General features: G+C 40.9%; 1 non-coding gene and 2 pseudogenes across 1 annotated transcript; all 3 read left to right on the top strand.

Moving 5' to 3' along the window:
- The first annotated feature begins 1176 nt into the window (after positions 1–1176).
- On the top strand, positions 1177–2916 carry LOC149519507 (18S ribosomal RNA; annotated as a pseudogene).
- Positions 2917–3210: 294 nt separating this feature from the next.
- LOC149519506 (5.8S ribosomal RNA) lies at positions 3211–3365 on the top strand. Its single transcript, XR_016341259.1, has one exon. It is a non-coding gene; the product is annotated as a 5.8S ribosomal RNA (ribosomal RNA).
- Positions 3366–3597: 232 nt separating this feature from the next.
- LOC149519505 (25S ribosomal RNA) lies at positions 3598–6233 on the top strand (annotated as a pseudogene).
- The last annotated feature ends 4114 nt before the right edge of the window (positions 6234–10347 follow it).

Below are 10347 nucleotides of genomic sequence, written 5' to 3'. Positions count from 1 at the left end.
CTTTTGGACTCAGTGTGCCACAAAGTGTTTGGAACCAGTTTTTTTTTTAAAAAAATTCCCTCCTTAGAACCCTCTAGAATGTATATTAGAGCTATACATTAGCTTTTTGATAACCACTTAGGCCATTAGGGCTCAATTATAAATAGAGGTGCCTCCTCCCTTATAGGACCAACTTATGATCTAATGAGCTTGTGAACCCACAAAGCTATTCAAGCACATTTGTACATAAGCCATATTGTTCCAGTAATAGAAAAGATCTTGTATTCTTTTACCAATGCCTCTTTGGTGTGCTATAGTGTTTGATTGTTTTTAGGGTCTAACTAGTCCTTAGTGAGTGGCACACTCAACCCAGTTAAAGGCTAACTTAGGCATACATCAATGGTAGTTTCCCACCTAGGGCTACACAATTGTAGGGCTTAAGATTGAAACCCATGACATACGCAATCGATGCTACCAAAGAACCCCCCAAGAACAAGTCCTTTAATCAAGAATGTCCATCTAGGGTGGTGATAATAAAGTTTGTGTATGTAGTCCTAGCCAAACCAGGCATTGGTGATGTCATGTTGTTATTGCCTATTGGATGGTAGGGGTAGTCTCATGGCCTTTGCTTGTGTTTTTCTCATGCTAAATGGTTATGACATGGCCTCATACATTATTTCCTCTATTCAGTCATCGAGTAATCAATTGGGTGAGTTGTGGACTGGTGTGCATGGATGCTACCACTTGTACACTATGGGCATATGAGTTGTGTTATGGTTATGCATGTTGGTAGGCTCTATGCTCGGTGCATCAAATTGTTGACCCATCATCCTTTTTAATCTCCCTCGTCTGGTTACATACCTTAGAGGCATAATTAGGATCCTGAGCTTAATTGATGGAAATCGGATGTCTTGCCATCCCTCGTCTATCTTGTGTCCTTAGGGGCAATCTATCAGACCCCAATCATGCTTTGTGTCCCAAGTGTGCCACCCAAACCTTTTTGGCCACTTTAGTACACTGGTGTTCAATCATGCTATCAAACACAAAACATTTTATGGGTGTGGGCTTTTGACCTTTGTTCATCCAATGCTATGATTTTATGTGCTCAACATGCATGACACTTGTGCTCCATGTTGGCTCTTTTCATCGCTTAGTCGATGTGTTGAGGCTTGCAGTGCCAACATCCCAAAAGAATTCTACCTAGTTAATCTTACTAGTAGTCATATACTTGTCTCAAAGGTTTAGCCATGCACATTTAAGTACAAACTAATTTAGACTGTGAAGCTATAAATGGCTTGTTAAATCAATTATAGTGTGTTTGATGGTATTTACTACTCAGATAATCGTAGTAACTCTAAAGCTAATTTGTGCAACAAGCCTTAAATTTTGGAAGGGATGCATTTATTGGATAAAAGGTCAATGCAAGCTTTGCCCATTACTCTAATGATTCATGATAACTTAACGAATCACATGACCTTTGTGTCAGTGACACATCATTCAAATTTCTACCTTATCAACTTTCAATGGTTGGATAATGGTCTACTACAATGGTGACAAATAAAGGAGAATTAGGGTTCGATTCTAGAGAGAAAGCATGATAGTGACAATAAATAGCAATACTGGGCTTTATGAGTCTAGTAATTGGAATGGGTACAATCTAAATCCCTTAATAAGGATCTATTGAAAGGCAAGTCTACTGCTTGTAGGTGTTGTAATTCTAGCTCTAATCGCGTATATTTAAGTTGTTGTAGTTAAAAAGCTCATGGTTGGAGGTATGGTTGGGTTATTTGATTCACCTCATGGTAAGCATGTGTCTACTCATCCCTATTATCAACAATGTGCTCCTAACCTTAACTGGTTGAGTTGTAACTCCGATGTTGTTACTTTGAAGAAATTAGAGTTCTCAAAGTATGCCTATGCTTGTATACATTAGGATTGGATAACAATATAGGATTTCGATCCTATTGTGTTGGCCTTTGGCATTAGAGTAATGATTAATAGGGATAATCGAAGGCATTTGTATTTCATAGTCAAAGGCAAAATTCTTAGATTTATGAAAGATGAACAATTGTGAAAGCATTTGCCAATGATGTTTTCATTAATCAAGAACAAAAGTTAGGGGCTTGAAGACAACTAGATACTATCTTAGTCTTAACCATAAACAATATTAACCAAGGATTGATGGATGTTACTTTTAAGACTTTGCCAGCACTTTATGAGAAATTAAAGTCTTTGGGTTCTAAAGGGAGTGTGGTTACAAGGTTGAAACTTAAAGGAATTCATAGAAAGGCACACTAGTAGTGGAACCTAGGCTTAATTTGACTCAACACAAAGAAACTTCTAGGTCTAGACATAGTAAAGATTGATAGATTGGGAGCACTCTTTCTTGATTTTATAGGTGGTGGTGCATGGCCATTCTTAGTTGGTGGAGCAATTTGTTTGGTTAATTTCGTTATCAAATGAGACCTTAGTCTACTAACCAACTACATTGAGGTGATCCTTTGTGGCTAGCTTCTTAGAGGGACTATGGCCACTTAGGCTAAGAAAGTTTAAGGTAATAATAGGTTTGTGATGCCTTCAGATGTTTTGGGCCACTTGCCCCACACTGATGTATTCAAGAAATCTATAGCCTTTGTTGATAGGCTTGGGTCATCTTTGAAATTTCATCATGATGGGGATAGATCATTGCAATTGTTGGTCTTCAATGAGGAATTCTTAGTAAGCGTAAGTCATCAACTCATGTTGACTATGTCCCTACCCTTTGTACACACCACCCGCTGCTTCTACTAATTGAATGGTCTAGTGAAGTGTTTAGATCATAGTGATGTGGATGGTTAACTACCCATGATGTCATAAAAAGTCCACTAGACCCTATCATTTAGAAGAAAGAGAAGTTATAACAAGGTTTACATAGGTGAACCTGTGGAAGGATCATTGTTGAAACTTGCTTAATGAACGACCTACGAACCTATTAACAAAACATCGAGGGTGTGGGCAAGGCTACCTCTGTGCCCAAACCCCTTCTGGCCCCGGGCATCCATGATGGTTGATTTGTTCCACTTCCCAAGTGATTGAAATGATTAGTATAATTTCCTACAACCAAATAACAAACCCTCGACACAAATTGCACCATGGAACTAAAATGAAAAAAAGCACATGTGCCATCGCCATCCCATTTGCTTTACGTACGCGTGTAGTACCTTGACTCTTTTTTTTGTGAAAGACCAAAATGACTTTTGATAATGGATATCTCAGCTCTCGTATTAATGAAGAATGTAGCAAAATTTAATATTTGGTGTGAATTGCAGAATCCTATGAACCATTGAGTCTTTAAATGCAAGTTGTGCCCTCAGCCATTAGTTGAGGGTACACCTACCTAGGTGTCATGCATTGTTGCCCCCTCTAACCCCCTGCCTATTAGGTTCCAAGTGAAAGGGTGGAAGATGGCTTCCTGTGATCTCATTAGTCATGGTTGGCCTAAAAGTGAGTCCTCGACAATGATAATGCCATTACCATTGGTAGTAAATCTCTCAGCGTGTCTTGTCTCTAGTGACATGCACTTGTTGTCCATCTAGACCCTATCAAAACCAATGCATCACTCAGTTGATGTTTGCATTGTAACCTTAGGTCAAGCAGGATTACCCATCGTGTTTAAGCATATCAATAAGTAGATAAAAAGAAACTTACTAGGATTTCCCTAGTAATGGTGAGTGAATCAGGAAGAACCTACCCTAAGAATTGTGTACCCATGGTGTCCAAATTGTAGTATGAAAAAACATCCTTAGTGGTGGACTGAGGCTAAGTCCCCTTAAAAGGGGTGCCAAAAAGGGTGAGAGCCCCATTGTGCTTGGACCCTATCACACCATGAGGCACTATTTGTGAGTCAGGTAGTTTAGGAATGTAGTCTCAATTAGGCAATAAATTTTGTCCAAGGTTGAGTACAGGTGAAGATTGATAGTGAACAAATACTAAAAGGGAAGGATGAAAAGGATTGTGAAAAAAAAGTGAAAGAGTGCTTGAAAATATAGGGAAAGAAGTAGATAGAGGCTGGCAATGCACCCCAGTTGGATGTAGATAGGTGAAAGTTGCTCCACCGATTGGCTCAGGGTATAGACCGATACAGGTAATGATGATAGCCCAAGCTCGGGCTTTCGATATGCCCATGTAGACGTCATCACTGCAATCAAACAATGTAGCACATGCCATATCAATGTGCCTTAGCACATGTGTGCTCCTAACATCAGCCTACAATTTCCCTATCTGGTCCATCTTGAAACATGGACCAAGGAGTCTGAATATGTGCTAGTCAACGGGCTAGAAAACCCATAAAGCATAAGGTAACTAATTTGTAAGATCCCTTATGAGTGTACTACCAACTGACCTTGATCTTCTGAAAATGGTTCAAGTGTAAGCATGCCTATCGAGACCCAAAAGATAGTGAACTATACCTAAGCAAGGCAAAGCCAGAGAAAACTTTGGTGCAAGCCTACAGTGATACTGACATGCAAATCTTTCATCTAATTAAGTATAAGGTCAAAAGACTAATCAAACCATCTAGTAACTAGTTCCTTCCAAAGTTTCCCTTAGGATAGTTGGAGCCCATAGCAAGTTCTATTGGGTAAGGCCAATGATTAAAGGCATCAGAGGCATAACATCCTTGACATATTCTCAAACTTTAAATAGGTAAGATGGCATGGTTGCTTCATTGAGCCATGCCAAAAAATTGAGAGCTCTGAGTGGGCCATTTTTGGTAAGTCGAGCTATCGATGTGGGATGAATCAAAAGCCAGGTTACAGTGCCCAACTATGTATGAACTTAGAACCCATAAGGGATGTTGGTTAATTAAGACAACAGGATGGTGGTCATGGAAGTTAAAATTCACTAAGGAGTCTGTAATAACTCACATACCAAATCAAGTAGCCTCGAAAGTGGATGGCACTTAATTTAATGATCTAAACTCAATTATCAGGGCAAGGCCAGGCCCCAATGAGTTAAAAGGTGCAACGATTACTGCAAAACTTAGGGTACAAGTTCTAGCAGAGCAGCCATTAGTGCAAATCTTAGTGGTAGTAGCAAATATTCAAATAAGAATGAAAAGGAGAAAAGTTCCATGTAAATGCACTTGCACATGGGTTAGTCGATCCTAAGAGATGAGGGAAGCCCATCTTATAGCGCGTCCAATGTGAGCTTCAAAAGGGAATTAGGTTAAAATTCTTAAATCAAGATGCAACGACTGATGGCAATGTCAGGGAGTCTGAAGACATAGGTAGAGGCCTTAAGAAGGTTTATATTTTCTCGTTAATGGCCTGCCCACCTTGGAAATAGCTCAGCCAAAGGCCAGAAGAGTGCCACATGTTGCATAATGTCTGGTTCACCCTCAATAGCCCTTGAAATTTGGAAGACCAAGTGCTATCAGTCCCAATCATACTAATAATTACATCAGGTCTCTAATATGAATAGCCTCTAGTCAATGGAACAATATAGGCAAATGAAGTCAGCAAATTGTATCTGTAACCTTAGGAAAAGGATTGGCTTAAGGGTTAGGCATAAGGGTCCCAGTCCTAAACCCATCAGTTACCATTGCACTACTCGAGTTATTCCCACAGTGAGAGTGGGTTATCGCGTGTCGGCCAGGGGATGAACTAGGAATAGCTCCCTTGAGGGCCTTTCCTAGGTAATGAATAGTTGACTCAAAATTGATAAAGAGAAGGGAAATCCAACTGTTTAATTAAACCAAAGCATTGTGATTGTCCCTGCAGATGCTCAAGCAATATGATTTCTACCCAGTGCTCTGAATGTCAAAGTGAAGAAATTCAACTAGGCACGAGTAAATGGCAAGAGTAACTATGACTCTCTTAAGGTAGCCAAATGCCTCATCATCTAATTAGTAATGTGCTTGAATAGATTAATGAGATTCCCACTATCCCTATCTACTATCCCACTTATGGCAACCAAGCGTTCATAGCAACATTGCTTTTTGATCCTTTGATGTCAGGTCTTCCTATCATTATGAAGTAGAATTCACCAAGTGTTGCCAATAGGGAACATAAGCTAGGTTTAGACCATTGTGAGACAGGTTAGTTTAACCCTATTGATGGCAGCATCATAATAGCAATTCAACCTAGTATAAATGGAACCACTGATTCACATAATTGGTCATTGTGTCATGGGCTTCGAACTTAAGCCTGAATCTGTATGGTCTTAGGGCTTGGAATTAACTCCGTATACCTAAGTTTAAGCTATGCAACTAGTGTACAGGCAAACAAGAAGAAGAAAGGGTGGAATACACAAGTTAGTGAACACAATAGAGAATGCTGGAATATGCAGTATATTACTAAAGATAGATTGTGTCTAAAGATGTCATAATGTACAACTGAGGGTGGGGTGACCCTCTATTTATAGTTGAGGCTCCTAGTTTTACTTATGGCTAACTCCTAAAATTAAAAGATTTACAAGTTTTTAAAAAATCAGGGATTACACATTATTACACAGATTACATAAGGCTCCTCCTGATTTTCAGGGTCAATTAGATCCTCTTACTGAATGCTACCAATCTTAGATGCCTCTAAAAGATTCTAGATTGGCTAGGCTCCTTTGGTCAACCTAGGTATAGTGTGGGCATGTTACAGGGCTAGTCTTAGATGTGTGAGTAGGCCTGTATGTTGTGCGGGCAATTGGGACATATCTCTCATGCTTATTGTGCCAACCCCTATAACTATCCCCGATGCTTGAACCTTGGTCCCTGTTGCTCGGGCCTAAGCGCTTGGTGCACCCATCTAGGGCATCATATTCTCCCTCACCTAATTGCACAATGCCCTTGTTGCATCCTCTATGTGGAACTACATAATCTGGCTATGGAACTACCATAAGTCTTCTACTGGCTTCCAACTCACCTCACTGTCTCGAAGTCCCTTCCAGTGCACCAAGTACTCCTATCTTTTCTGGTAGTTCTTTTGTCACACCTCTCGATCAGCAATGATGCTACGGACCTCCATTTTCTATAAGGCCTTGACTCCCAATGGTGCACACTTCAACTCTTCCCGTACTAGATCTCCCTCATCCTCATGGAATAGCATAAGCATGCTAACATGGAACACTAGGTGTACCCTTGGCTTGCGTGGCATATCTAGCTTGTAGGCAACCTTGCCTACCCTCTTAAGAACTCTAAAAGGTCCCTCGTACCTTTGGACTAAGCCTTTGTGTAGCACTTTTAGTGCACAATGGGGTGCAACTTCATCCAAAACCAAGTCCCTTACTTGGAACTATATGTCCCTCCTATTCTAGTCTACCCACTTCTTTGACCTCTTTATGACTTTGTGTAGATAGACTCTGGCCAAGTTGGCTTACTCCTACCAAGCCTTGGCAAACTTGTACATTGCTAGATTAGGCCCTGTATAACCTATAGTGATCAAACTAGGGGTTAACAGTTGCTAAGCTATCATAATCTTAAAAAGACTCTGGTTCGTTACTTCACTCCTCTGCAAGTTGTATGAAAACTGGGTGACATCTAACTACTTTGGCCAGTCCCTTTACGTGGCACTCACATAGTACCTCAAACAGCCCATTCACTCACTCAGTCTACTTGTCATTCTATAGATGCATGTTGGTGGAAAAGTTCAAGTCTAACCCTAATAGCTTGAACAACTCAGTCTAGAGCCACCTTATGAAATACCCATCCTAATCACTAACAATGGTCCTCGATACTCCCTAGTACTTCACCATATTCTTCAGGAAGAAAAGGGGTTGCCTATTTGGCTAAGCACTCTTTGGTTACTAGAATGAAAATCCTATACTTGAAAAACCTATCCACCACTACCATGATGTTCCCAAACCCCTCTATTTTTGGTAAATTGACTATGAAATATAGGATGATGTTCTCCCGTGGTCGCCTGGTATCGGTAATGGCTCTAAGAAACCACCAGTTTCTTGAGCTCTACCTTGTCTAATTGAGACATAAGACAAGTCTTCACATAGGCCTCCACATCCTACCTCATGTGTAGCCAATAATACCATTCCTCTAAAAAGCCTAAGGTGCGACTCACTCCCAGGTGACCAGCCCACCTCGAATCATGGCACTCTTGCAAAACTTCCCTATAGAGCTTTCCATGCTATGGCATAAATAACCTATTGCCCTTGGTGTACAACAAGTCAACTTGCAACCAAAACTGCCTAGTCTTACCTTGCTTGGCATACTCGATGAGAGCCTTGGCTATAGGATCATGCGTGAGCATTTCCTTGATGCGTGGCACCAAAAACCCTTTTGGTTGGCTAATGGCAGCAAGATTTGCATTCCTACTCAGGGCATCAGCCATTGTGTTTGCCTACCCAGGCTTATACTCTAACCTGTAATCAAATTTTGCTAGAAAATCCTACCAATGGGCCTACTTGAGGGATAACTTTTTCTACGTCTAAAAGTAGCTGGTTGCCACATTATCCATTCTGACCATGAACCTCGACCCCAACAGGTAATGCTGCAAAGAGTGCAAGTAGTAGAAGTTACAATTGCTTTAACTCTCCTTCATAGCATTCTCCCAAGCTCCTAGGGAGCCAATGGAGTGCATGGTAAAAGTGTTTGGCATAAAGTAAAAAAAAAAGGCTAACTTAGGAATACGAATGATAGTTTCCTACCTAAGGCCACATAGTAGCTAGGATTAAGCTCCTGGCCTATGACACTGTACAGGTAAGCAAATGTGCATATTGGAGCCTAACTAAGAGAGGCTTGTGTGTTGAGCCATTATACAGACTAGTGCTTGATAGTGTGTACTATGTTGGTGTGTTGTATTAATAGACTAGTGTGCTGGCTTGCAAGAACTAAAATCAGATTGCTTGAGTGCATACTAGAGTTGATGTAATCCTTCAATTTTTACGTTCATGAACTAATAGTTTGTGTGCTTTAGGCTATGGCATAGCTAGGGAAAACCAAATAAGGGGCCTAAGTGAGGTGTTTGAGGAACACCCATGTACAAACAGGTAGGGGAAGGCTTCAACAAGATATGTGCTAACAAGCACTTGGTTAGTGAAATGTGTGAAGGCCATGTTTTAGATAATAGATCAGTTCAAGACATTAAGGGATCCTTAAATAAGGTAATGGAAAAGCTCATACAGGGTAATGAAGCATTAGAGTCACAGTGACAACCTTATAAGAGGAATTGGCTAGGCTCAAGGTTCACCATGCTGCATTGTGAGCTATTGTGGTTGCTATTACGGGTTGAGACCGAGAGTAGAGGTGCCTAAGCATTTCATTAATGGACCAAAGTTTGGGTAAAGGCAAAGCTGCAATGAAAAGAGGCTTAGGAGTCAAGTTAGGCCAAAATTACTATGTAATCATTGAGTCAAGTTGAGTACACCAAGTCTCCAAAGCCAAAATGAAAAAGCCAAAGTGGGGGAGACACCGATATTTGTTCTTCAAATGAGGAAAGGGCTACAGGGAAACCTAGATTTTGTAAGATCAATAGAGCCACCAATAGGGGCAAAGGGCCTTGAGTTACTATTTTTATGCCAGTCAACATCAGGTCAGAGAGTGATCGAATCTTTTGGGCCTCAAGCAAGCAAAGGGGCTATCTAAAAACTAGAGTGGAAGTGGTAAATAGCACCAGAATGAGACCAAAGAAGAGTGGCCTGGTGCTGGTCAAGACCACCAAGGGGTTAGGACCTCTTGAGGAGTTGATAAGGGAAAACCAATGGTAGTGCAGTGCCACAACATAAGTCCCATAGTACAGCCAAATTCATCATAAAAGAGTGTGCCATAAGCAACTTAAAGGAAGCATAAGAAGCATCAGTAGCATAGATGGAAAGGTCCATTATAGTAGAGTGCTGAGGAATATAGGATTGTAGCAAAATGCTGAGGAACATAGGATCGAGAATAGTAAAAGCCAACAAAGTACATGTTTAGGAATAGGACCAAAATGTTGGAAAATTGGCTTATAGGGTAAGAGTCAATACCAGTGTGCAAGGTGGGTGCATCATTGCCTAGCAATGAAGGCATTGCTAGAATGAATGAGGAAGAATGTCATGGCCCGCAAGCTAGTCCAAGTCCAGGGTTATCTCCAAGTCAAGTGATAGTTGTAGTTCTGGCAAGACAAAGTCTGATAGCCAAGGGAACCACGCCTTGAGGTGCATTCGAGGTCTAGGTCATGGGGAACTACCCCAAAACAATGGGGTGAGTAGTGATCGAGACTCTAAAGGCTCAAGAAAGGTGTTTAACTTTAGCAGGATTGAATCAGGCCCAAGCATGGGTGCTAGTGAGCGATGCATGAGCACTTAGATAGACTTAACAAGTAGCACTAATGATCAAGGTATGGGTGCATGGTCGGGCCCATACGTTTAAACAAAGACTTGGGAAGATCAGATTTAAGGGCTTCAAGAAGG

This window comes from Durio zibethinus, chromosome 3, assembly GCF_047325235.1.
Source record: "Durio zibethinus cultivar Kanyao isolate XHJ-2024 chromosome 3, ASM4732523v1, whole genome shotgun sequence".
In the NCBI taxonomy this organism is placed as follows: domain Eukaryota; kingdom Viridiplantae; phylum Streptophyta; class Magnoliopsida; order Malvales; family Malvaceae; genus Durio; species Durio zibethinus.
The sequence above is the reverse complement of the archived record's forward strand: the minus strand, read 5'-3'. Positions and strand labels throughout refer to the sequence as shown.